We start from the raw sequence: 27,788 nt of genomic DNA, 5'->3' as shown, positions 1-27,788 counted from the left end.
GGAAACAGAGTGTTTCAGACTCAAACTATTTTCACCCTCCCCATGAGCAGGCCTCAGCCGCTCCCAGCCTGTGATTAGAGCAGACAGGTCATCTGGTTATTTTGCTTTATTAGTTACTTTTCGACTTTAGTTCCTGACATCTTTATAGACTTGGTTGGTGGACTGGAGAGAAGTTATTTCACCAGCCTTCATCTCTGTTTGAAAGGCTGCAACTCCCCAACCCCCAGTGTCAATTAAGCTGAGTAGTGGCCTGCTCTGTGACACTTTCAGCAGTAGGTGACAAGTGTCCTGGACACACCGCAGCCGTCCCTCGGGTCTCCGCGGCGACCTGGCAGACGGTCCCCCTAAAGCAGGTCTGCGTCTGTTAGCGACAGTGCCCCTCAGCCGCGTCCATTAGAGCACGTTTTCTGCTAACAACGGTGCTCAGGCTCTTCGCGCTGTTTGCAGTGACTGACATTGTTTCAAAGCAGATTCAGAAATAGTCTTGGTCCTGACATTTATGTGGCAAGTGGGTGTTGTTTGTTGCCGAGCAATTAGAACAGAGATTAACATAATATCGCTCCTCAACTTTGAATCTCCGCGAGGGGAGGCGCCGCAGCGGCCCGCGCCTTTGTCTTCCTGCCGCTTCCCCTCCGCCCGCCCGCCCGCCCGCCTACCCGCCCTGACGGCTGCGATTTTCACGGAGAGTTCACAGGAGTTTGTGTGATCGAAGTCATGGCGAGACTTTTACTTCACCGCCCCAGCGGCCTCGGGACCTGCACCCTTAGCCAAAAGGGCATTTGCTTTTGCCCTTGGAAACTGTGTGCGCGTGTGTGTGCGTGTGTGTGTGTGTGCACACGCGTGCATGCATGCAAGCTCATGCTTTTCTGTGTAGCTCCTCTGCTCAAAACCCTGCAGGACACCTCATGTCGCACAGCATAAAAGCCAAGGTCCTTAACATCGCTAAACCCCTGCCTATGGGTCCCCCGTTTCCTCCTGGCCTCATCTTCTCCCCCCTCCCCTCCCCTCCCCTCTGTCTGGCCACGCTGGCCCCCCTGCTGCTGCGTGAACACACGCTGGTGTGTGCTCACACCTGAGAACTTGTGTGCCTGCTGCTCCCTCCTCCCGAAGTGCCCCCAGCTGCCTGCTCGGCTTCCTCTCTCGCCTCCTTCGATGGCACATGCGCCCCATCCCTGTCTGCCCCCTGCTGTGGCACTTTCTCGGCCCCTTTCCGCCTCGGTTTCCCTCCTTGTCTCTAGCACTGCCTCGTTTCTCATCTGCTCGGCAGGAACGTCAGCGTCAGGACAGTGGGGACTTGTGTCTGTTTTTCCCGTGATGTGTCTCCTGTTCCCAGAACAGGCTTAAAGAAGCAACGGTAACTTAGTGTCACCCCCGCAGCCTGGAACGGAAGCAGGATCAGGGCCGAGGTGCCAGGCAGGGTCGCAGGGCCTCTCCGCTACTTCGTGCCCGTCGACCTTAGCAAGGGAGGGCTGCTGCCAAGTGTAACAGCTGCCACCTCCGTGCCCTGGGGAGATTTGCGTGACTTCATGGAGTGGCCCCTTTCTTTAGCACAGGCTGCTTCTACTTTCCGAACCCCAGGTGAGTCACAGCCACTGGTTCCACATCCAAATAGCTGTCATTTTGCTCTGGCCAGTGTGGCTAAGTGGTTAGAGTTGGTCCAAGGACGGAAGGGTCCCGGCTTGGATTCCAGCCAAGGGCACATACCTCGGTTACAGGCTCGATCCCAGGCCCAGTCGGGGCGCATGCTGGAGAAAACCAATCGACGTGTCTCGCTCACATTGTTTTAAAAAAAAAAAATTAAATAGCTGTCATTTCCACCAATAAACACACGTTATACATGAGACAGAAATAAAAATGCGATATGGTTTTAGGTGGCTGGCTCTCAGAGAAACTGGACACGAGAGGTCTGTGTCTGACTCTTCAGGGACATCCCAGGTGCCAGGCCGGTGAGGAGCTCGGGTGGACACTGGCCCCGTGAGGAAGGTGTCCCAGGGCCTGTGTCCTCCCCTCTGCACCCGAGAGACCTGTGTGAATGCTGGCCCTCTGGGCTGGGCCGTGCGGGCAAGTCCCCAAGCCCTCTGAGTCCCTTCCTCACCTATGGGGCAGGGACGATGACACCCGCCCTGCGGAGTTGTTCCAAGTACTCAAGGCAGCGTGTGCCAAGTGCCATGTGCATGCCCGGCGTGTGCAGGCACCTCAGGGCCACCACAGGGCCATTCTTTTCTGTGACCATTCTGCCGTGGGTAATAAAAGCTGCACAAAGTGACTTGTGATTTATAAAATTGAAGTGGGGGGGCGGCCACCACTTCCTGATGGCTCATCTAGTGTGAGGCAAGTGCATTTCGTAGGCAGAGCCTTCACCCGATTTTATGTTTGTGAGGTGGGCTTAGAATAGCACCCCGGCGGGGCCAGGCAGCGCCTGTAACCTCGTTTTAGGAGTGGGAGCCCTAAGACACGCAGGGGCTCTGGGTTTTGCCCACGTTCAACCAGCGGGAGGTCAGACCCGAGGCCTGATTCGCTGCCCACCCGCCCGCCCACCTGCCTGACTGTGAAGAAAACTGCAGGGAAAACAAGAGGCAGTTTTCAGGTTAATCGGCTCGAGGAGGAATTGGACACGAGAGGCCTGTCCATCTGGCCGCCTCTTCCCCCACCTCCTGGAAGACCTGTCGTCACACGTCCGGCTCATCTGTGGCAGGGCCTCAGAGGTGACAGGAGATGAGTGAAAGCAGATTCTGTGGAGATTCAAGTATTGCCAGAGAAATGGAGGGTCTGGCTCAGAGAGGGAGGGGACCCCCCCCCCCCCGAAAATACGAATTCTTTGGGTTTGTATGAAAATATATATCTTTTATATTTTTTAAGTTGTGACATATGTGACCTATTTATATTAATGGAATTCTAGGATATGTAGTCTATGCCTTGCTTTAGTGATTCACCCATGTTGACGCAAGTAACTGTGATTCATTCATTTTTCAAAGCTGTGTACTATTCCAGCGTGTGCCTAAGCCATATATTTTTAATCTCTTTCATTTCCGTGGGACATTTTTTAAAGTTTCTTTATTACTGCATGAAACGCTATTTATTATAAGCTGGTACAAGTGTACGGATTTATTGAGAGCTTATACCTAGGAATGTGAAGAAGGGTTATAAGGTAAGCGATTCCTCAGGCAACCAGGTAATACCAAGCGCTCCCCAGAACGGCTTCACCAACTTACACTGTCATTGGCCTTTTATGACAGTTCCTGGTCCTTATTATTCTTGTTAACGTGGCTATTTTCAGACTTCTTTCTTTTTAAAATGTTTGCCAGTACGGGGAGGTGCTTATAATTTGCATTTTTATTACTGCTGGGTAAGCATCTTTCCCCATGTTGGTGGGTCCTTCGTGTTGACCGTCCTGTGAACTCCTTCCCACACCCTTGGCCTGTGTTTTCTGCTGGCTTCTTGGTGATTTCGTTATTGGTTCATGAGCAGCAGTTCAATTCTAATGAAGATGCCGGTTCCCTGTCTGCCTACCTACCTGTCTGTCTGTCTGTCCTTACCCAGTAGGAACAGTCTTCATTTCTGTAGCTTTACGGTAAGTCTCGAGGTAATGCCAATCCCTGACTTCAGTCTTCTTTTCTAAGATTCGTCTGGCTAGCCTAGTTTCTTTGCGTGACACACACACACACACACACACACGAATCAGCTCATCACTTTCTAAAATGAAGAAAGAAATGCCTGCTGGCACCCCTGAGCACTTAACTTACCCCAGGGAAATAAAAACTTAACGTTCACACGGAAACCCACGCACGGGTGTTGTTGGCAACCTGGCTCGTAATAGCCAGACACCGAAAACGGGGCAGACGGCCTTCGAGCAGTCGGCAGTTAAACGCGGCGACCACACCGCACGTCGCACACCGTGGAGCGCGACTCAGCCACCAAGGGAACCGGACCCGGCGCCGGGGGCTCCGCGGGTCTCGGGGTTCAGCCGAGCGGGCGGTGGCACCGGAGGCCGGCGCGCTGTCCGGTTTCTCTGCGCGGCACGCCTCGCATCTGCGTCTGGGCCCGGGAGGGGGCCTCCGCCGCACTGTTTATTTTATCTTCTTTTTATTTGTGCTTCGGGTTCTCGCCTCTGAGGATTTCCTTTACTTTTTCTCAGGCTTGGCCATTTGTTTTTAAAGGTTTTGTTTTTTTATCCAGCTTTTATTTTGCTCTGTGGTCTTCATTAGGGAGGGTTTTTTTTCCAAACACCTAGTCTGTCTTATTGCTGGAAATAAACGTTTTAAATTTCAACGTATCTTTTTCCCATTAAAGGAGACCTGAGTCGCTCTGTGTGTGGCGATTGGCTCTTAAACGAGAGGATTACAATGTTGCAAGGGAGGAGAGAAACACAGGCAGATGGGATTTAAAAGCCAGACGGAACGAGATCAAAATGCTAGCAGCTCTCAGCACGTTATTAAATGTTAGCAGGGCGGCGGTCCCACCACGTTGCGACTGCACCCCCAGGGGGACAGATGGCTACTGCACCGCGTGGCCATCACGTCCAAGGTACATAAATGTCAGATCCCCACCAATGTTCTCCTGACACTCATCGTATTATACGACAACTGTACTGTAATTTTACAGTGTTAGTTCTTACATTAGGGTGCGGGACCAGGAATTTCCCCCCTATCCTGCATTTGCCTAATTTTCTGGAACGCACCCTGAGAGCCCCGAGACCAGAGTCGGCTCTGGGGGCACCGGGGAGTGGGCGCTTCGCTGGGTGTGGGCCCGCTGCCTCCTGAGCTTACTCGCTGCCTGGGCAGGGCCTTTCCCGCGAGTCGCCCCCCTGCAGAGGCAAAGTGTCTTCTCCCCCCAAGGCACTGCGATTCAGCCGCACAGGTAATTGGGGCTCAGAAAGAGCGGCCTTTACACCCCTCAGGTCCCCTGTCTCAGCAAAGGCTCCCTGCATCCTAAGCAAGTCAGTGTGACAGCTGGTCTCTGCCGGAACCCACCCGCTCCTGCCCGCCTGCCGAGGGTGCCCCTCGCAGGGACCGGGCCTGGAAGCCCCGCTCGCCCCAGTCATTGAGCTGCAGGGCCTTCAGTTCCTCCCCTGGTCAGAAGGAAGGAACCAGAATTCGCCCAGCGCCCGCTTTGCGCCCCAACTGACGAGCCCCCAGTCTGGCCTTTCACTCGCAGCCAGGACGGGAGGGGTGTGGGCCCTGCCGCGTCCCAGGTAGGGAGACAGGTTTACAGAGAAGGTCAAAGGCGCAGAGAGCTCTGGCCGGTTGCTCAGTGGTTAGAGCGCCGGCCCTCGGACTGAAAGGTCCCGGGTTCGATTCCAGCCAAGGGCACGTACCTCGGTGGCAGGCTTGATCCTGGCCCCGGTCGGGGCATGCGCGAGAGGCGACCATTCGATGTGTCCCTGTCACAGGGATGTTTCTTTCTCCCTCTCTCCCTCCCACTCTCTGGAAAGCAGTGGAATTTTATCAGGCAAGGATTGAGAACAAAACCAAAGGCCGGAGCTGGCTGAGAGGTGCCCGGCCACACTGTCCGCCCTGCCAGCAGCTGGACAAGGTCTTGAAAGCCGGCCCTGCCCCCGACTGTGACCTCACGCGGATGACCCAGCTTCCCGCAGCCTCAGGCCTCTCACCTGCAGAGCGGGCGAGGGTGAGAGTCCCACCACCTTGCGTTGCCAGGAGGGTATTTATTTAATGTCATTAGCACAGTGACATCTAAAGTGTTCCCTTTCACAGGGCTTGTTCCTGTCCCAGTAGATTTATTTCTAGACACTTTAGGCTTCTTTTTGGGCTTGCAAGTCAGACCCCTTTTCCCTGCTAGGTTTTGAGTTGGTTATTGCTGGTCGTTTCCTTACGTCAACCTTGTGCCGTGGGAGTGTCAGCTCTGCAAAGGGAGACATACGGCGTTCGCCCCATGTCCCCAGTTCTCAGAAAGGGCCTGGCACGCGGGAGGGATTTGTCAAATACTTGTCGAGTGGAGGGATCCGGCCAACTTGCTGAATTGATTCTTGTGTGTGTGGTTTCCCCCCAGTTGGTTCTCTTGTGTTTTCAGTAGACGGCAAATCACCCGCAGCTTGAGATGCGACTTCCCAAGTGGTTCACTTTTCACGGCTCTGTCGTGGCCCCGGGGCAGGCAGGGGTGTTTCTGACATTCGGATGCTGAGTGTGATGTCTAGGGTTCTGGAAGATGACTTTCACCAGCCCGGGAGAGTTTCACTCTATTTCTTTGCCTGGGGGCTCGGTTTTTATTTTGTTTTACTCTTAAACCAGAATGGAGGGCTGGGCTCAAGATCTGTGTTTCTGGCATCGGCTGAGATGATCGTCCGGCTTTCTTCCCCCTGTAGTTTGGTGATGCCACTTAATTAGCCACTGAAAGGTTTACAGACCAGATGCATGGGAATGTGCCCGTGGATGGCGACTTGAGAGGCGCACATCGACTGGTCGGCACACGGAGGCAGCCACGGGCGCGCATCGCTGCGAATCCAGGCGAGGACGCCCCTGCCCACCTGCCCGCCTGCCCGCCTCTGCGGCCACACCTCCCTGGGGCTGTGGTCACCGGCTCGTGTTTACCAGGGGTCAGAGCGACCATGCGTTAGGGGTTCTGCGGGCCTCTCAGTGACCCTCAGGCCTGTTCCATGGGGCAGGGCAGAGAGCAGAGCTGACCACCCCGGGGTCTCTGGCACCCCCGCCTCTCCTCTGGGAGGCAGCCCCTGCCGGTGGAACTGGAACCAGCCCCCCTGGGCAGAGCAATCACCCGCCGTTTCTGTGTCTCCCTTCCTGTGGCCTCGGGGGAGCCTCACTGCCACCCAGCTTTGTCCGAGGGCCCGTCTCAGCCAGCAGGGAGCCGACTCCCTGTGACCCATTTGACTTCTGTGCCCTGCTCTTCTCTTCTCTCCCTCAGGATTCTGCCGTGGAGAGTGATGGCTGAAAGGCAGGAGGTGGGCACTCCCTGGTTCCTGGCAGCAATGCCAGGGATCTTAGGAGACTTGGGAGTAAGGCACTGTACTCCCCAAAAGATACGTTCAAGCCCTAACCCTAGAGCCTGTGACTCTAGATGTGATTAGTTAAGAATCTCGAGGTGAAATCACCTGAGATGATGGGCCCTGAGTCCGGTAACTGGTGTCCTTGTAAGAAGAGAGGAGGGCCCTGGCACCCTGGCCGGTGTGACTCAGTGGTGAGAGTGTCTGCCTGCGTACCAGAGGGCCATGGGTTCCATTCCCAGTGAAGGGCATGTACCTGGGTTGCAGGTTCAATCCCCAGCCCTGAGGTGCATGCAGGAGGCAACCAATCGATGTCTCTCTCACATCGATGTTTCTCTCTCCCTCCCTCCCTCCCTCCCTCCCTCCCTCCCTCCCTCCCTCCCTCCCTCCCTCCCTCCCTCCCTCCCTTCCTCCCTCCCTCCCTCCCTCCTACTCTCTCTAAAAATCAGTGGAAAAGATATCCTCAGGTGAGGATTAAAAAAAAAAAATCTATGAATCTCTTCTTAAAAGTATGAAATAATTATGGAACACATGTGTACTAAGTCAAGATATGGCCAGAAATCTGCAAAGATTTTGTATGTCTCTGATCTACAAATTCACAGGGGAAAAAACGACTTTAGGCAAAACTTTGCTCAGAGATCAGTATGGCCAAGAGATGCTGTTTAGTCACAGCAAAGGCCCAGTTTGTTCCATGCGAGTGTGTTTTGTTCCTTCTGTTAAAGCCTGCAGAGACACACAGTAAATGTGGACCAAGGCATTCTTTATTATTAAGAAAAGGGAGGGAGGGAGGGAGGGAGGGAGGGAGGGAGGAAGGAAGGAAGGAAGGAAGGAAGGAAGGAAGGAAGGAAGGAAGGAAGGAAGGAAGGAAGGGAGAAAAGGAAAGAGAAACGTGCTCTGCTGCTCCTTTCCACCCCCCTCAACCCCAACATCCCAGAGGCCTGAAAACGCCTCCCCTCCTGCCCCCGCCCCCATCAGTCCCCATCAGGGCAGTGCCACCCCGCAGTGAGAGCAGCTCTGCCATTAGCCACGTCAGGGCGGGTACCGGGTGCCTGTACCTATGCTGCGTTCTCCTGGGGACTCACTCAGTGCCCCCCACCTCCGATCAGGGACCCAGTGAGGAAGGGCCCTGGTCCCCTAGGTCCTAGAGAAGCGTTGGTGGGTAACATGTCTTCTCTTAGGAAAAGCAGAGACCCGGCTGTAAGGGGGTGTTGGGGGGCGAGTTATGTGGACCACGGGGGGCGGGGAAGGGCAGCCACTCAGCTTCCAATGGTGAGGGGCTCATGAGAGACGAACTGCGAGGGCGGAAGGGAAAATTTTACCCCGAACTCTGAAATCCAAGGCTAGTTCAAGTAAACAGACTTCAGAATCTAAAAGGAAAAGATAACCTGTTGTCTTAAAATAGGCTCGAAATTGGCCTTTTCTGTTATATCCGTAAGTCATGTATACTGACCCTTCCTCCACGCCCTTCAGCTCTTGCAGATCAAAAAGGTTTTTACCGAACTTTTAATGCTATGCCTAGTGCATGTTCTCTCTGAAAGGACATAAAAGTGGGAAATCTAGATTATTTTTCCTGACTTCTATTAAGAGATTAGTTTAAGGGTTCTTGTTTTTCTAAACTGGCCTCATTAAAAACTTTCCTGAGCACCTATCATGTGCAAGGAGGGAACCTTGGGGACCTGTGAACACCGAGTAGGGGAAGCAATGGATATGACATCGACCCTCATCTTGGCAAATGTAGACTAGAGTAAAATACGAGGCAGAGGTGAGGCCTTAGGTGGGACGGAGCGTGACCTCAGGAGGTCACCGAGCAGAGGGTTCCCGGGACTGATCCTAACAGAGGGTTTCAGGAAGGCCGGTTTGCCTGACGGAAAGGCGGAGACGAGAGCGGCGTGAACACAGGCGCGAGCGGCTCGGCGTCTGGCCGGAGCCTGCAGGGCCAGGCACTGTTTCCTCGTCTCTGTGTCCCAGCACCTCTCGTCACAGCTGGCCCGGGCAGGAGTTCACCAGCACAGAGATCGTGTCTTGTTCACCCAGGGGTCCGCAGGCCCGGTCAGAGCTTGGCGCCAGATTGCCAGTACATGATGCTTTGTCACAGTTGGGGGTCTCAAAATGCATTGTCCACAGGGCCAAAAAGGTAATGAAAATGAGTGGAGCCAGGCTAGTGTAAGACATTAGAGAACGGTGGGGACTGTGGCCAACCAAAGAGTGCCACCATGTTGGAATGTGGGCTCAGTGTTGCTGGGTTTTCCAACTTTTCAAGAGAAGTCCAAAATAAAAAATCTAAATTTGTATGTAAAATGTTTAGATTTTTTAAATGTTCAAAGGCCAAGTAATCCATGCCCAAGGACCAGGTTCAGCTCATGGCTCACCAGTGTGTAACCCGAGAGCAGAGTGTATCCTTGGAGTCGGAGGGAGATGAGCCTGGAATGGTAACTAGGGGTACATCCGAGAGAACCTGCAGTGCCTCCCTGTGAAGTTGTGGCTCTGTGGGAGCCCCTGGGCACTTTCAGCAGGGACCTGACGGGAGCGCATCTGTCACTGGAGTGGAGGAAATGGATGGAAGAAGGGGAGGACCCGAGGGCGGGGGTACACAGGTGAGGGGACAGAGGGTGGCCGCTGCAGAGTGGTGGGGTGGACGGCACGTGGCTGAGAGGGATTTAGGAGGCGGAACCGGAGGCCTTGGCGAGCAGTGCAGAGAGGAAGGGGGCGGTGGAAAGGTTGACCTCAGCCCCTGGCCTGGGTGACAGAGGGTGAACGGGGCGCTCACAGAACGTGCCATGGCCCCTCCTGCACTCATTCCGGACCATCCGCCTGGTGGGAGGGCCGCCCCCTGCCCCCAGCCTCTCCCTTAAGCACTTCCTCTTAAGCACTTGCTATTTTTAATGCCTCCCCAACCACTCCCAGGAGCATCTCTTTGTTCCCTGTCCCTCTCCCCTCCCTTGCTGCTCCATTTCCTTTACTGAGCTGCCACTGCAACCAGCTCCTCTCCTCTGCACTTTCCCTCCTACAGGCAGCCCACCCACCCACCTCCCTCCCTCCCTCCCTCCTGCAAATGAGGCTTTTAAAGCTAATTACCTCGGTTTTCTGATCTAGCACAGAACACTTGCACTTAAAGAAGTGAGACCAGGTGACTGTGGCCTATTTTTAGTGGCTGCAGCTTGTAGGCTGTGGCATCTGCTGTCAAAGCAGCACTCGGAGACCAGAACTCAACTCCAGCACCCCGATGCCCGAGGATCTGCAGGATCCGCGGTTGGCTGGTTAACATAGGGGCTGACCTAGCGCTAAGTCAGGCCCTGCACGGCGCTGGAGCCCTTGCAGCCCTTGCAGCCCTCCCAGCGAGGACAGGGCGTCGTCAGGAGCAGGAGCACAAAGAGGCCGCGCTGAGAAACGGGGCCCTGGAGGTCGCCGTGAGGTCACCTGCACACGCGGCTGGCTGCGTCCCACCGCGGCTGGCTGCGTCCCACCGCGTGCCCCTAACCTTGCAGGCCTCTCCTCTCAGCACTCTCTGTGCCCCAGCCTCTGCTTAACAGAGAACACCTGGGGCCCGGTGTCTCCCCTGCTCTTAGAGGGGGTCAGGGATGAAACCTGAGAGTGATGGAGGCGCCCCTTCTCGAGAGGAGAATGCCTCTCACACCAGGCTCACGCCTAGGTCTAAGGGGCCACCCGATCCCTGAAGCCAGGGGACTTAACAGCTGCTGGAAGGTGGGGGTCTCACCGTCCGGAAGGAGAGCTGGAGGCTCACCCGCACCAGGGCACACTGCCCACGAGAACCAGCTCCTGGCGCACGGAATAGCACGGAGGACTCTCAAAAAAGCCAGGCTCAAAGGCCCCACTCCTTGTGATGCCATTTATAGGACAGCCTGGAAAACGCAAGCTCAGAGGGAAAGATTGGGTCAGTGGGCGCAGGGGATGTGCGTGAGGAGAGGAGCTCCATGCGCACGGAGCACAAGGGAAGTTTCTGGGTGATTCACGTAGGCGTGAGGGTCGTGATGGTTACTCGACTGTGCATTTTGTCAAGACTCAGACCTGGACACCTAAAAAGTGTGGATTTTTCTGTGTGACTTAAGAAAATAACTCTCTCCTCCTCCCTCCCCCAAAAAGAAAGACGGAAGAGCTGGAACATGATGTTCTAAATTCAGGTCCTCTAACCCAGGTCACCTCATTAACATAACAAGAGACCCCTAGAGGGCCCCCATCACTTAGGAAATTCCAGGGGTTTTAGGAGCTCTGTACCAGGAACCTGGACAAAGACCAGATATGTATTTCTTATTATAAACTTCAGTGTCACAGTGGGAATACACTTATTCGGTGTCCACGGGATGGGTTTGTCTCCTGCAGTCCGGCATATCGTTGTCAGTAGCTGCTTTGGTATCAGACTGGCTCCCAGACTACTGACTCCCCTATGTGGCTGATGGTAGTTTCCTGGCAATAGAAATGTCCTACGGCTCCCAACACTGGAAGTATGTAATTAATCAGGCTTGAAATGTCCACAGGCCAGATGCTAGTCTATGGGAAATTCTTCCAGATGTTTCTGGAAGATGACAACCTTTAAAAATTACATGATGTTACTAGTAAAGAGTTATGGAGCTAAATTTTTTTTTTCTAAACTACCAATAATAAAAATCAAATTTTGATCAACCACAATAGAGAAAAGACTGTTACCTTCTTTATTTTTTCTGTACAAAGTATTACAAGTGTAATTTAAAAGGGTAGTATTAAGAGGATTGTAGAGATGTGTCAGGTAGTTAATTAATACAAATATTACATTATTTCTGAATTTATGTCACTTATGGTATTTGTCAGTGCAGGGTGATAAAAAATATATCTGGTCTTCGTCTCCAGTTCCTGCCACAGAGCTCCAAAAACCCTTAGAATTTCCTGTGCGATGGGAGCAGCTTTGCTGCAGTAATGAGGTAACCCATAGTGAACCCCCACATGGCCTCAGGATGGGGGCTCATCACCAGAAAGACCAAACATGACTTTCAGCCACCTTGCCTGGGGGAGTGGGGGGAGGACTGGGTATTAAGTCAATAGTGAGGCCAACGATTCAGTCAATTGTGTCTGCCTGAGAAGTGGTCCCCTACCTGGTATTGTAACACCCCGAACCTGTTGATGAAGCTCTAACTGGGCTGTAGTTAGGAATTCAAGGGTTGATGGTATTAAAGGGAAGGTTAGCCCCTAACTGGCCTGTGGCACGGGCTTCCTCCGAAGTGGTTGCATCTCTTTTATGGGAATGTGTTACGGGCAAGGGTCTGAACCGTTTCCCCTGCCTGGTGTGAAACAGGAGGCACGCAGATCCCTGTCTCAGGAGTGTCGCCTGGGTGTGCTGCTGTGCCCACACTGTGCCTACCAGAAGCGGGGCCGCTGGCGCAGGGGCCTCTGTGGAGCGCCACCGGGCCTTCGGGCAAAGCCTATTGCCTGCTTCCCGGTGACAGCTGCCGGACTCTGGACCGGAGACTGTCCATTCGAAATGCAGTTGCCGGCTTCCTGCTGGACATTCATTGAAATGTCCTGTGACTAAAGGGCGTAAAACAATCTTGACCCCTGACATACCCACAGTGGCCCGGGTGACTGATGTTGGGGAAATTCCCTCATGGGGAGGACAGTGCCGCGTGTTCCGTCCCACAGTGGAAACCGTGTCCGCAGGGACAGGCTACCTGCCCCGGGCCACAGCCTGGGAGTGGAAGTGGCACTGGGACAGCGCTTGATCCCGCAGAGTCTGCTTCTGCAGCGGGTCCTGGGGTCCCGCCCTCCGCTGTGCCCACGCCCAGAGCTCCGGGTCCCAGGCCCGGCGGACTCCCCACGCGCCCGTCCACCAGCCACCAGACGCCACCCGGAGTCTGTCAGGAATCCTAAGGCACGGTCTCTTTCACTTCTGGCCTTTACAGGAATGACTACGTGTTGTTTTTAAAATTTGTTTTCCCTAAAGGGGAAAAACAAAATCTCTGAGTCAGCTCCGCCGGAGGGTGGGTGGGAGCCGGCGATCCTTTCCCAGGTTGGCCAGACCCCTCGGAGCTGGCTGTCAGAGCGGGGTGCGGGAAAGCACACAGCGCCTCGTTAGAACTCGGGGGCCCGTTCAGTTCATTAATCATCCTGCCCTAATACTCCCCGTGTCTGTTCATTGCTGTTAATCACCGGCTGGTGGGAGGGAGCTGCTGGCTGTCGCTGCTTTTCTCTTAACGCCTCGTCTACCCACGCAGGGAGGCTGCTCTGGAACGTGGGCCCAAGGGCGAGGCTCCCGAGATGGGTGGCGCTTTGTCCTGTGGGCCCGGGACGCTGAGCAGTTCTGTCTTGTTAAGGTCGTGAGCTCTCACAATCCCAGTGATGTGACAGCGACCTGTCTTTAACAGGAGCTCCCCACGTTACAGATGAAGAAACTGAGGCTCAGAGTGGCTTGCCCAAAGTCACATCTCTGGTAAGGGCCGAGGGAAGATTGGAGGTCATGGGTGTGGTGCCCAGCAGCTCCTAGCAGCAGAAGCAGCCCCTGGCCCTCTATGTCCCCTCTTTGTGTCCCTCGGCAGGCTGCTGGGTAGACAGGCAAAAGTGTGGGTTTCAGTGTCAGACAGACCTGAATGAAAACCCCAGCTCCTTCACTTCTCAGGTGACCCTCAGTGTGACCATTTACAGAACAGGGACAAATCATATGTTTCTCACAGGGCTATAAAGGGTTCAATGAGAAGCCGCTGGAAGCGCCTTGCACAGGGTGAGCCTCAGATGCTCCGCACGTGGTAATTTTCTGCAAACATCCCCTCCCCTTGGGTTGGGGGGACACTTTCCTCTCGGGAAAACGGCTCTGGCGGATTTCTTCAGACTGAGCGAATGGACTCTAATGGCCAGTCGCCCCCCTCCACTCCCTTCCCAGCGCAGAGTCCAATACAATGTTCAGCACACAGCAAGCCCCAGTGTCTTTGCACAGGCTGTGCCCTCTGCCTGGGACACGCAATGCCGACGCCCCACCGTCACCCGGCAAGCTGCACCTACGCTCCAGGTTCGGTTCACTCTCCTCTGCTGGCAGGTCCCTCCTGCTCCCACGCTCAGAGCTGAGTGGCTGCTTTCACTCTCTCGGGCTCTGGGCAAAGGCAGCTGATCCGCACCCAAAGCCCGCGGGGCCAGCACCTCTCCTCTCAGGGATCTGACCAACTGCCTGCAGGCACCTGTCTGGTGAGCCTGGGTCAGTGGGAACTAATGAGGTGTCGGGGAACAGGGCCCCAAAAAGGAGCTGTCTGGAAGTTGGTTCATTTTTTTCCCCAAGGTCAGACTTTCCCCCCAAATTTTGAAAACACCCAACTCTTTCCTTTTAATGATGAAGTAAGATTCACGGACTTTTCAGCACAAATTTGCTCTGGGATTAGAATTTGAAAATGCTGATTTCAACAGGTCCATAAATGTTCATTTATTAATTAATTTACTTACTGGTTCATTCGTTTAATTGACAGACAAATAACATTCACCCGGTCTGTGCTGGCGCCTAGATGTGCCTGTGGCTCCCGACCTCAGAGATGGGTCACTGACCACTGACCACATGTTACCCACCTTGTCACCTGACACCTGAGGCGTGCGCTGGAGAAGGCCAGGGAAGGGGTCACCGACCCCCTGTTTGCCTGATGTTTTCAGTCTTAGACCCCAATCTCATGACATCCTGGAGGTTGGGGAGGAGCACACCACAGAGGTGACTCACTGTCCTGTTAAGTCGCTCAGGATGGCTCCTCTCTGCGGGGTTCGGCTGCCAACTGGACTCACTGTTCAGGCTCATTTCTTTCATTGAACTCTGGGTTTTAGGAATTTCTTTTAAATTTTATTTTATCATATTATTAGGTAAAATATGTTGTTTTCTACGTCAAAACTGAAAAAAAGTATCATCAAAGAAGCCTGGTTTCCGTCCCTGTTCCCCCTCCTGGCTCACCTTTCCCTGCAGGGAAGCTCCTTCCGCTATGGTTCACCTCTCTGCCATTTTTCTACATATAAACATACAGACATCTACGTGCAGGGCGGACAAAGTAGGTTTACCATTGTGAGTATGTGAAACACTGAGTTTATTCTTGTATTATTATTTATTAATTATACTCCCTGGAAGGTGACTGAGATCGAGGTCTTTAAGGAGCACCTGGGCTCCATGGACAACTGCTTTTCACCTTGACCCACCCCAAGGACACACTGTTCGGGTAGAGCAATGATACTGAGAAATGTACGCCCTGGTCAGACAGTGGTGACCCTCCTCCCAGAGGCTGTCGGAGCTGAAAGGAGGCCCCAAGAGTTATTTCATCAGGACCCAGTACACGTGAGACACTTGTTAAAATGCAGATCCCAGGGCCCCACTCGAGTTGAGTGTAAGGCAGGGCCTCACGCATCCTAACAAGCACTTCGTCCTTCCCACACCGATGGTCTCTGGCCACTTTGAGAACCATCCATCTGGCGCACTTGTCTTCTTTTGCGGATGAGGAAACTTGCTCAGGCCACAGAGTGAGTTTCTTGAGTCTCCACCAGGGTTCTTGCCAGGCCAGCGCAGGACTCGGGAGGGCAGATAGTCCCAGGCTCCGCAGCTCGGAGTAATACAGGCAGAGACTGAGATAGAACAGGCCAAGGAGCTAACAAACGCTGTGTAGGAGTGCAAGCGAGCTAGAACTGAGCGCACTGAGCAGCCCAGGTCTTACTGAGGACCCAGCGTGCCCCACTTACACCCCCAAGTGGCCCCGAGAGATAGCAGCTGTTACCCTGTTTCACAAAGAAGGAATATGAGCTCCATGGGGAGAAAGTGACTTACCCAGGGGCATAGTGAAAGTAGTAAGTGAAAGAGCCAGGAAAATTATGATGATGGTGATGGTGATGGTGAAATGGTGATGATGGTTGATGATGGTGATGATGATGGTGATGATGGTGAAATGGTGATGATGGTGATGGTGATGATGATAGTGATGATGATGGTGAAATGATGATGATGATGGTGATGATGATGGTGATGATGACGATGATGGTGAAATGGTGATGATGGTGGTGATGATGATGGTGATGATGATGATGGTGAAATGGTGATGATGATGATGGTGATGATGATGGTGATTATGACGATGATGATGGTGAAATGGTAATGGCAATGATGATGGTGATGATGGTGATGGTGATGATGATGGTGGTGGTGATGGTGATGGTAGTGAAATGGTTGTGGTGGTGATGGGGTTGACAGCCATGATGGTGATGATGATGACAATGGTGGTGAAATGGTGATGGTGATGAAGGTGAAATGAGGGTGGTGATGATGACGATGATGGTGGTGAAATGATGATGATGGTGATGACAGTGAAATGAAGGTGGTGATGATGACAATGATGATGGTGAAATGATGATGATGATGGTGATGATGATGGTGGTGGTGGTGATGGTGATGGTGATGGTAGTGAAATGGTGGCGGTGGTGATGGGGTTGACAGCCATGATGGTGATGGCGATGATGACAATGGTGGTGAAATGATGATGGTGATGAAGGTGAAATGAGGGTGGTGATGATGACGATGGTGGTGAAATGATGATGATGGTGATGAAGGTGAAATGAGGGTGATGATGATGATGACGATGGTGATGGGATTGGCAGCCATGGCGATGATGATGATGATGATGATGTTTGAAACTAAAAGTGACAACTGTCATTTCTGGAGCCTGGCCCTGGGTCAGCCTCTGTGTTAAGAGCAGGACATTCATTATTTCACTTACTCCATATCTAGCTCTAAGGGGACAGCTGTTAAACGCCAGGCCTCTCCTCTCCAAATTCAGGAATTTTAATAATGTTCGCCACACTGTCCTCTTGACAGGGGAAGGAATTAGGGGTCATCACTCTCTTGTTCGTCTCTAAAACTTTGGGACGAATAAACTGTTGGGGAGTTGAAACTTGACGTTCTGGCAGTCTGAAGGGCACCCAGGAGAACGGAGGAGCTAATGCTGATGGGATCTACTTGCCGGAACTGTATAAATAGCAACCTGTACCCACACTGCACCTCATCTGCACACATCAGAAAGCACATTAGAGGAACATTAAAATGTCAAGTGGGTTAAATCTGAAATGTGACCTAGCGTATTATCTTGTAGGGGGGAAATAGCTGTCAGGAGCTCAAGTCTTCCCTGCTGCTCCGGTATGTGGGGGGCGCCTGGGACACTTGCCAAGAGCCGTTCTAGTGGAGCCGGAGTTGGCTAGGGCACTATCCACTTCTACAGTCACAGCTCTGGGCTGGAGGACCTGGGCAGCTCTGTGGGGAGCCTCCTCCAGATGTCTTTTCTAAGAAAGTCCACGTTGCTTCCAGTAACTTCTCTCCCGATGCAGCAGCTGCAGGGGGAACCCAGCTCCCCAGCTGCCCCTCCACTAGGCTCTGACAGCAAGTCTCCAGGCCTGTTTCTGATCCAGGTTGCACCACCAGTTGCTTGAGAGTCCAGACCTCTGAAGCTGTTCCATAGGCGGCCTCCCTGCTTTCTGGAGGCCACCGAAATTCCAGAACATCAGGGAGAGTTTATGGGCTCAGCAGAGTCCAAAACTCTGAGGAGGAGACTTGGATTCAGGGGGTTTTGAGTTGGAGAGGTCATCTAAGATAGGATTACTCAGCCCACCTGGCAGAGTGCGCCTATGGTTCATGGTGCACTTCACGGAGGGTCCACTTATTGGCCCCCACTCTGCAGGCCAGGTGACCAAGGGATGCCTGAGGATCCTGAGGCAGTGTGTTTGTGGTCCCCCCTTGGAATGGGGTTAGGGGATGAGGTGGGGGAGTGGCATGAAAGGCCCAGTCAGTGGTTGGGATGGAAGGCCACCTCCCAGATGTCCACCCAGACCCAGCGCTTCTGCAAACAGAAGCTGTAGCTGGGCTCCATTCTCCAGTCCCAGCCCAGAAGAACCCAGATCACTACATTGCCAGCCATCCACTTCCATCCAGCGTCGGCTTTCAGCTGAGTAAATTAGCAGTAAACACACTCAATCTGATTTAAAAATAAGGTGACGTATTGGCTCACATGACAAAAAACAGAAATGGGGGGAGCTTCAGGTGCAGCTTGACCCAGGGAGCCATCCGCAGCTGGGATAGTGATAGCTAATAACAGTTTACCGCGTGTTTCCCTCTTTGCCAGGCCTTCTTCTAAAACTTTCAGGTTAACTCATTTAATTCTCAGGAAAACACTGTGAGGTAGGTATCACCATGTCCCCTCTTTATAGGTGACATAGAGGCACAGAGAGGTTGAGTAATATGCCCAAGGTCACACAGCTTGTAAGCAGCAAAGCTAGGCTTCCTTCCCGGCTGCCTCACCTCTGTGTTGGGCTGACCTGGAATTGTTTGTTATCCTTGAACAACTCGTGTTTCAGCAGAGGAGGCAGAGAAAGGAGTTATTCACAGGCGACGTGATGCCATGTGAAGTAACACTGGGATGCACACAGCCCGTAAATCGATCTGACAGCTCTCTCCTCACAGCAAACCAGGCCCCAATCGCCCAAGACAGGCAGCCTTTCTGCCGTCTGGAGAAACCCTGGTGGCCATGGCCCAGCGGTGCCCTCCCCAGCCCCGGCTCTCTGTGTCGGCTCCCGTTTTTAAAGGCCACGCTGCTCATAATTACGTGTGTCCTTCAGGAGAGGGAAGCCCCTTGCCCACCGGGAGGCTGTGCGTGGACCCTCAGAGCGGACTCAGCAGCCCTCTCTTGTCATGGGAGGGAACTGGGGCATCAGCCGAGTTCCCCGGAGGACAGGATCGGGGCAAATGCTTGACAGCGCGGCGTGACATAGCCGGACAGGGGGCAAGGGCAGCCCTGCAGCCAGACCAACGTGGGCAGTGCCGGTGGGGCAGGGGAGGCGCTTGTCAAAGATCCCTCTCTGTCCCCACCTCCCCTCTGTCCCCCAGGAGCAGCAGGCCCAGCGCGCTGGCTGGGGCCAGGCGTCCCCCAGTTCAAAACCCAGCTCTGCCTTTTTCTTTTTGCCAGCCCTTGGACAAGCCCGGTTCCCCTCTGAGCCTGTCTCTTCATCAGTGTCTCTTCCATAGCACAGGGAGGGCAGTGGCTTGGCGGGAGGGATGGGGCAGAGTCCTACATGAGGGTAGCTGCTCGTAATACGATCCCAGTTCTTGCAAGAACCTCCCAGACATTTTTCATAGGTAACTGCTTTAGTGTCCTGAAAAGGGGGCTGGGGTGATGGACGATGGTATTCGTCTGCTAGGGCTGCGAGGCCAAGTGCCACAGGCAGGGCGCTGAAGCACCAGACGTTTATTTCCCCACAGTCCGGAGGCTGGAGGTCTGGGACCCAGGTGTCGCCCGGTCGGTTCCTCCCGCGGCCTCTCTGCTTGGCGTGGAGACACCGTCTCCTCCTGGGTCCTCACACGGTCGGCCCTCTGTGTGCCTGTGTCCAGATCTCTTCCTAGAAAGACACCAGTGAGCTTGGACGAGGCCTCTCCCCAGTAATCCCATCGAACCTCAATCACCTCTTAAAGACCTTGTCTTCAGGCACAGTCACATTCTGAGGAACTGGGGATCAGGACTCCAATGTAGGAATTTGGGGGGGCACAACTCTCCCCCATCACCATCACTTATTTATCAGGGGCTCTGGCATGCTCCAGTCCTCGGGCGGAAACTGAGTGCTGGGGTGCAGGTGTGGGGCCGAGCAAGAGATTTGGGGGCGGCACCCAGTGCCACCGTCCGGCCAGGGTTCCAGCCCAGCAGGGGACAAGCGGCCAGCCGCCTGCTGTCCCGCGCAGCCTCCCCGCAGCCCTTTCCCGTGGAGGCCCGAGTGCCTGCGAAACCTGCTGAACTCAGAGCAGCTGCTCCGTGACCCTGAGCGCGCCGAGCAGGTGTCTGCGCCGCCCCACGCGACTGCGGAATCAGAGCCCAGGATGGGAGAGGCCGCAGCCTCGGCCCCGCGTCTGCGGAGGCTTTCAGTCCTCCGAGGGCTGAAAGGAGCCAAATCAGGTTTCACTTGGAGGATTCAAAAGCTGGAGACGAAACTATTTGGCGTTTTTGTCTCCCCTCCCCACCCCCACTATTACTGCTAGAGGCAAAGCGCAGGGAGAGCAATTTGCTTTTCAATCGCATGCCTTTCCCTCATGAATATGAAACCCGCATTCACTGTGCCTTAGCCTCCTTTCAGGGCTGGTGACAGACCAGGCGGCGTGCTGGGCTTTCATCCCGACCGCGGCGGTTAACACGCCCCCACCCGCCACAGGCGGGTGCTAGGATCCCGTGCTTACAGCCGAAGGGGCGGAGGCCCCACGGGAAAGAAGCGTCCCCGAGACCCTCCTTGCAGGCTGGCTGAGCCAGGACTTGCCGGGTCTGCAGGGCTCAGAGTCCCGAGCACCAGGCCCTGCAGGCGTCCTCAGGGCTGGGCGCCCAGGCACCGGCCACGTCGGGGAGGGGGCAGGGATGTGCGTATGTGCCTCCCCTCCCCGACCGGCGGGGGTGCTGCACCGAGTACCCCGGTGTCTCTGTCACCTCCTGAGACGCCCGTGCGCCCAGCACTCTCTGCCTCCGGCTCAATGACGAGGGGCTTACCCATCTTTTCCATTTCATGTGACCGCCTCACGGGGCTGGTTCTTGTCTCTCAGCCCCGTCGCCTTCCCTCTGCACTGGAGGCAGCTTCCGTTTGCAAGGAAAGCGCGGCCTCTCTGGGCTTTTAGCACCTCGCCCACTCAGTCTCAGCCCTAGTGGCGCCCTGGACCGATGCCTGGGAGTTCAGCGACTCAAAGGGGGGCAGAGTAAACAGGTTATGGCAGCCGCGGAGGGAGCTTCGCGAATGCTACAGGCGAAGGGGTAGCCAGGGAGGTCAGACATGTGCGCTGCACCTCTCCTCTGCTCAGGAGCCCGGCGCGCTGAGAGCAGAGCCCCAGGCCTGCACAGTCCCCCTGAGAGCGGCAGCACAGGGCACCCCCCCCCCCGAGGCGCACCCCGAGGCCAACCCCCGGGAGTCATGGGCGGCAAGGCCTGGAGGCGGAGGGGAGTCCTGTGTCCGGGGCCACTCTCCTGGCACCTCCGGGCTCCACGTTTGCTTCCCGCATTCCCCTTCTCGTTGGAGGACACGCGTGTTGGACTGGAGACCTTGCGCTGCTCACTTCACGAGCCCTCGCCCCGGCACCGGCAGCTTCTCCTGAAACCGTGTGCCTCACACGCCACCCAGAAGTGAAAAGAATTCTCCGCTTTGCAGTCAGGGGGCCATTCTCGAAGCCCAGTGGGCAGAGGGGACAGCGGGGTGGGGGAGGGGGTCGGCCGGCCGCGAGGGGCCCCGCCAAGCGCGCTGCAGACTGTGAAACTGGCCCTTCCCGCGGGCGACGACCCGCACGCGCCTCTCCGTGGGAGTCTGGCTTCGGCCGCGAGTTAAGTGGCTGTTAGCAGGTGCTCACCAGAACTCCCGGGGGCCGTGTGTGGCTTTAAACCCACCGCCCAGCCTCAGAACAGCGAGCCGTTTCTGAAGATTTGATGCAGGACGCGGCCCCCACGGCAGCAGCAGCGGGCTCCTCGCTGACAGCCGGTTGCCCGGTTTGTTCCTTTGGGTTGACAGCTTGTCTGCTTTTATATATATCCTTGAAGTTAGATAATACAATCGTCTCTTTTTAACAAGCACTCTGCTTTCCCCCTAAGTTTCTATCTACTTGCGAAGCGAAAAGAAACACAGTGTTTGGTGCCATCGGTTCTTAAACGATGCCGTTACCCACGGTCGTCTGTCACTCATGTGTGTGCCACCCTGCGGCAGGGCTGGAATGTCGGCTGGGGGGCGGCCGCCTGGGGTTACGTCCCGCGAGACCCTGAACTTGCCACGCCGCCTGTTCTCCCTGGGACCCGCTTCCCCGGAGCGGAACACGCAGTGAGAGAACCGACCTGATGTCAGGCTGGGGGAGAGCGCGCAGAGCACTGCTAGCTGTGCTGTTTTCACACCAGGGGAAAAGAAAAACCAGTGATGGAGTCAAGGCAGGCAGGAGCAAAGAGAGGGTTTGGAGAGGCAGCTCAGGGGTGCAGTAGAGGGGCATTAATGAGGCGAGGCCCAGGAGAGCGCAGAGGCACGCAGGACGCCCCTCGGAATGCCCGTGGGAGGGGCGGCTGGTGTCTGCAGCAGGCATTTGGGGAGTTCGCTGGTGGGGATATTAAATTGAAAACGGTCCTGGCTAGGAGACTCCCATTGTGATTCCGGTGAACCAGAACCAACGGGGAGAACAGGGCTGAAGGAGCCGCTTGGTGAAGTAGCGCAGATGCAGAGCGGGGACAACTGTCGAAAAAGACGGAGCTGCCCTGGGAAGTTCCAACCCAGTGGTGAGCTGGTCACAGGAATAAGAGCTGCGGTTGGCTGAGTTCTTGTTATGTGCCCGACACTTACAGATGTCTGGTGATGTTTCCCGTTTTATAGGTGAGGCCTCTGAAGCTCGGTGAGGTTAGCGACTTGTTAGGCATGACAGCCGGTGACTGTGAGACGCCAGGCGACAGGACTCCAAGCCTGGGCTCCTAACTCTGGCGGTCCTCGGGGAAGGTGGGAAAGAGGGGGCCTCAGGAGTGTCACCCATCTCCCAGGATCCCCGGGAAGATGCCGAACATTTCACCTCCAAATTTGTCACCAGGACTGCTTGTCAGGGAGGCACGGGAACACTGTCAGTGGGGATGTGCTAGTGGCAGGGGGCCTGGGGCTGTGCTCCCGGGCCTGAGGCTGTCCCCATACTGGGAGGTACCGGAGTTTGCGGGAGCTGGAGACCACAGGTTCGCGGAGGTGAAGGCAAGGGTCGGGAACAAGAATCATAAAAGCAGGTCACCCACTGCTTAAGTCACCTAAGATCTGAAGGACGCTTGCTGGGGGGATCACTGTCTCAGGTAAGGGTGCAGGATGACTGTTTTCACATGCTCTGCATTGGGGAGCAGAATGCTGTTTTCTAAACAAATCCACGCAGATCATTTTAAATTTAAAACGTTGGACGTGGCAGCTGTTGTCCTGATTTTCCTGATCCCCTTCTTCTGGCAATAGGAGGGTCACCACGCACCCCAGGTCACGTGGCTGAGCCTGGTTTATGCCTGTGGTCCTGGCTTAATTATGGACACACACCCCTTTCACACACCCCCCCCCCCCCCCCCTGCAATCCTAGCTTGGAAGATAAATTATATGCTCGCTCGGAGTCTCAGTGAGAGGGTAGACCCAGGTCCCAGATGAGACCTGAGTCTCCTTTGACACTAGCATGGGCCAGGACTGAGAGCCTTGCCAGGCAGGGGCATCCATGTCCTTCCCCAGGATGTGTAGGCCTCTGGAGGGAGGGAGGGAAGGAGGAAGGGAGGGAGGGAGGGAAGGAGGGAGGGGGGAGAGAAACAGGGAGAGAGAGACAGAGAGAGAACTCGAAGAGCCCCTCCACCCACGCAGTCACGCTGACACCCTAAAGCACCCAATTCCATGAGTCAATACATTTGCTTTGATATTTTAGTTGGTTTAAATTGGATTTCTGCTGCTTGCAACAAGGGGAAAAATCTTAGAAATTTAAAAGGGAACCAATTTCTCTGAAGTTCCTATGAGAGGCAAGCCCTGTGCTGAGTACTTCCTGTGATCTGTGCCACTTAGAGTCTTGGCAAGTTCGTGCCAGAGGGGATAATGAATCCCTCGCAGAACTGACAAACCCAGAGCTCAGACGGGAACGACGCTTAAGGTGCGGCGTGGCCGGAAGGGCCTCGGCGGGATGTGCCGGTGGATGCGGAGCCTGCGCCCCCTCTTCATGCGGCAGGGACCGGGCTGTGGGGCCCCGGCTGCCCCCTCCCCTGCGCCCTGAGCCACAGGCCTGCACCATCTTTTTGTTAGTGATCTTCTCCCGACCCCTGAGTAACACCCGCGGTTTACCCACAACGCGACCTTGAGCGGGGCAACGCCGCCTCTGATGCTGATGGCCCTGGGACCCGCGAGGCCGAGCCCGCGGGCCGCCCGGAGCACTGTGACCGGGGCAGGCCCGCCGCCGCTTGTTTTCACCGGAGTCCCTCTCTAATGTAATGTACCGGGGGTCTGAGGTCTCACGGGCGTGTCTGTCTCCCTGGAAGACGGGGCTCTTTGAGGAGAGAGCTGTGTCTCACCCGGCACCGGTCCGTCCCCCTGCTTAGCACAGCTTGACATTTGTTTTTGTCTTTTTAATTTTCCCGTTAGAGTTGACAGTCAGTGTTACCTTAGCCTCAGGTGCCCGGCACGGTGGTTAGACAGTCATGTAACTCGCAAAGCGGTCTCCCCGATGCCAGGCTCGGTGCTTGTTAATGGCCGCTCGTGAGTGAACGAACAAACGAACCACAGTGACAGTGTCCCGCAGAGGCTTCCGCACCTCCTGTGAAAGGCTTGGCCTGGGCGGTGCTGGGGTGAAGGGGTGGGTGCCCAGGGCACCCCGACGTCCAGGAAGCGCTGCAGACGCAGCGAAGGCACCCGGGGAAGAGGCCCAGCTCCTGGCATTTCCCCTGCTCGGCGCTTACGAGCCCTGTGACCTTGGGCTGGTCACTTCACCCTTCCCTTCCCTCGTTTACTCCGGAGCTAGTTAGCGGACACCCCCGTGGCTCGGCACTGCTTCCTCAGTTTCCTCGTGTATCAAATGGGCTGACACCTGCCTGACAGGCGGGCACAGGAGCCCAGTGAGGCCACGTCTGCGTGGGGCCCAGAGCAGCTAGTGAGGTGACAGTGGTGAAGACGCTCATTACCTGCAGCCTCTGCTCTGGAAAAGCAGCAAGTCACACCCAGGACACCTGCAAGCTTTTCTGTGTTTTTTAAAAATATATATTTTATTGATTTCAGAGAGAGGAAGGGAGAGGGAGGGAGAGAGAGAAACATCAGTGATGAGAGTCATTGGCCGGCTGCCTCCTGCTCGCCCCCGGCTGGGGATGGAGCCCGCAACCAGGGCCTGTGCCCTGACCGGGAATCGAACCTCCATCTCCTGGATCCCAGGTCGATGCTCAACCGCTGGGCCACACCTTCAAGTTTTAAGAAGTTTTTAAAAAGCCTTCTCTGCGTCTCCTTTTGACTGCCAGTGACTCTCCCAGGGCTCCCAGCGCCGGGCTTCCGGAAGCTTCGGGTTTTAAGCTATTGAGGTGCATCTGATAGAGCCCCCCTGTGGTGCAGAAGGCCACGTCCTGATGAGGTCGGGCGTGGCGGCCGTCTGGGGGTTGGACCCGAGGCTGCGGTGAGCGGCGCAGGGAGGCCGGGAACAGAGGAGAGGCTGTGTGTTGTCGGCGTGAAAATCCGCCTTGGTCCCCCCGAGACGCCGCGGCTCCTTCAGGATTCTCAGGGCTGGGGCTGAATGGGGGCTCGACAGTTCAAGTGGGTGGGAGGTAGGGACGGTCACCAACGCAGGGGCGTCAGTAACAGGGAACGCTGTTGCTTTAAGTCCTTATAGAAGTGACACAGGACCGCTGTTGAAAAAATCCAAATACCACGGAAACAAAAGTGAACGTCCCTGCCCCCTGCTCCGGACCCACACCGACGTCCCCAGACATCCTGCAGTTAGCCGTCTGTCACTGCCTTCTCCCCCTCGCTGCCTCCCTGCCTCCTCCCAGTCAGGCCCTTTATTTAGAAGGCACCGGTCCTGAGCCCCATTATCTCCCTTTTGTGAAGCGCACCAGGAGGTGGAGATAACACAAGTGAACCGCGAGCGAGGTGAGAGACGTTAGTGAAGCCAGTTCCTGACCTGTCCCAGGCCCGCAGCTGCCCTTCCCAGAGCGGGCCCAGGGCCCAGGCAGCAGGCACCAGGCACCAGGCACCAGGCACCAGGGGCCAGGCACCAGGCAGCAGGCACCAGGGCCCAGGCAGCAGGCACCAGGGACCAGGCACCAGGCAGCAGGCACCAGGGCCCAGGCACCAGGCACCAGGGACCAGGCACCAGGCAGCAGGCACCAGGGCCCAGGCACCAGGCAGCAGGCACCAGGGCCCAGGCACCAGGCACCAGGGCCCAGGCACCAGGCACCAGGCACCAGGCACCAGGCACCAGGCGGGCTGGTTTAATGCAGCAAAACTCACACCCTCCTCCTTTCTGGGGCTGGTGTGAAGCCGCAAAGCTGTTTCCATGGAGACGGGACACCGGAGATGCTCTCTGGCATTGCTCTCGGGCTGGGCGGCCCCTAGGAACACAGCACGTGGAGGCCTAAGGATAGCTGCATTTGGAGAGATTCCTCAAGCCCCAAGCTCGGCTGGGACATGGCTCTGGACCGAGCCCACGGAGCAGGACCCAGGGGTGTTTTCAGCGTTTTAGTTACACCACAGGCAGAAGAAGTGGCTTAGGGGAGACGCGGAAACACGGGGCCACTTGGTTTTGTCCCGGGAAGGCCGCCGCCAGAGTCCTGCCTGGGGGTGACAGGGCACAGCTGAGAGATCCTCCCCTGGCCAGCAAGTCCCGACACCACAGAGCTGTCCCTTGAGGAGATGAGGAGACCCTAAGGGAAAACATTCTCTTCCCATCAGAGAGGGAGACGAATGCCTGTAATTAGAGAAAAATAGGGACATGCCCCGCTTCTCTCTCTCCCAGGGTTCCCGGGGACCTACGGCTAAGTCCGTCATTCCTAAACTTGTCACACCCGAGGAACCCTTGTTAAATTCTTCTGCGTTGACCAGGTTGATCAGGATGGTCCCTTAGTCAGATCAGTAGAGTCCAATCCCTGGGGTGGACACCCAAAACTAATATATTCTATATCCACTGTAATCAGAAAATTTAAAATGACAACAAAGCCGCTGTTGACAGTCACCCTACGTTGCTATGGTTCCAGCCAGAAACAACTTGAGGCAGCCCAGGTGGACGCACTGCAGGTATGCAGGCAGCCCCCCGAGATATTCTCAATCACTGACCATAGTTCCAGGACCTTAAATGACCCGGATGAGAACCCCAATTTCATAGTAGTGATTGGGGTCGTTCGTCAGAGCGCTTAATAGAGCATATTAATGCTGTAGTTATATTAAGCAACTCCGTGTGTTGCAACGATTTCCTCCTACCTCCGAGCGACGTATCGATCAGATGAGCTTTGCTTCCAAGTCGCTCATTGGGATTGGCTGAGCCCTGTGTCCCCACCTTCGGACGCTCCGTCCGGCAGCTGTGCTGCACTCAGGTGCGTGAGCCCGTGGACAGACTGGCGCTTAAAAAACGTGCAGGTGGAGTTGGAAGCTCTGTTCATTAAATAACAATTATAACCAGGAAATAAGAATTAATTAGAGAAAAATCCAGAGTCAGCATAAATAGCTTTAAACTGCAAAATAATCTGACTCCCAATTTAATTGCTTGTATAATTAGAGTTAATTGCAGAGTAGAGGTTTTGTTAACATAATAAAATGTTCTTTTTTAAAAAAAATAGTGATTAGGAAGTTAGCCTGAGCATTTAAAATAGTTTCAATTTCAGCCCAGCCGGTGTGGGTCAGTGGTTGAGCATCGCCCTAGGATCCAGGAGATGGCCATTGGATTCCCGGTCAGGGCACATGCCCGGGCTGTGGGCTCGATCCCCAGTAGGGGGCGTGCAGGAGGCAGCTCTTCAGTGACTCTCTCATCATTGATGTTTCTATTTCTCTCTCCCCCTCTCTGAAATCAATAAAAAAAATTTAAAAATAAAATAAAATAGTTTGAATTTCAGCAGCAGGTGACAGGCCAAGGATCTGGGGCGTGGGATCTGGGGCAGACAGACCTGGCTTGTTGGGTGACCTGGGAAGGCAAGTCCTTGTACACCTGAGTCCTGCTCCTCTAGGGAGCGAAACGGTAGCCACACCCTTTCTTCTGCGAAGGTTTCTTTCCCCTGAGAGTTGAATGAAGCCTGGTGGGCACCTGCTGGGTACCTGGCGCATCGGAGGGAGTCTGTAAATGGTGGCTGGGACCTTGGTCCCTTCTACTGAAGTGCTCACCCTCCACCTTGCTGTTTGCTGCCTGACT

This window comes from Miniopterus schreibersii (assembly GCF_964146895.1).
Source record: "Miniopterus schreibersii genome assembly, chromosome: 4".
Taxonomy (NCBI): Eukaryota; Metazoa; Chordata; class Mammalia; order Chiroptera; family Miniopteridae; genus Miniopterus; species Miniopterus schreibersii.
Note: the sequence above shows the minus strand (reverse complement) of the source record.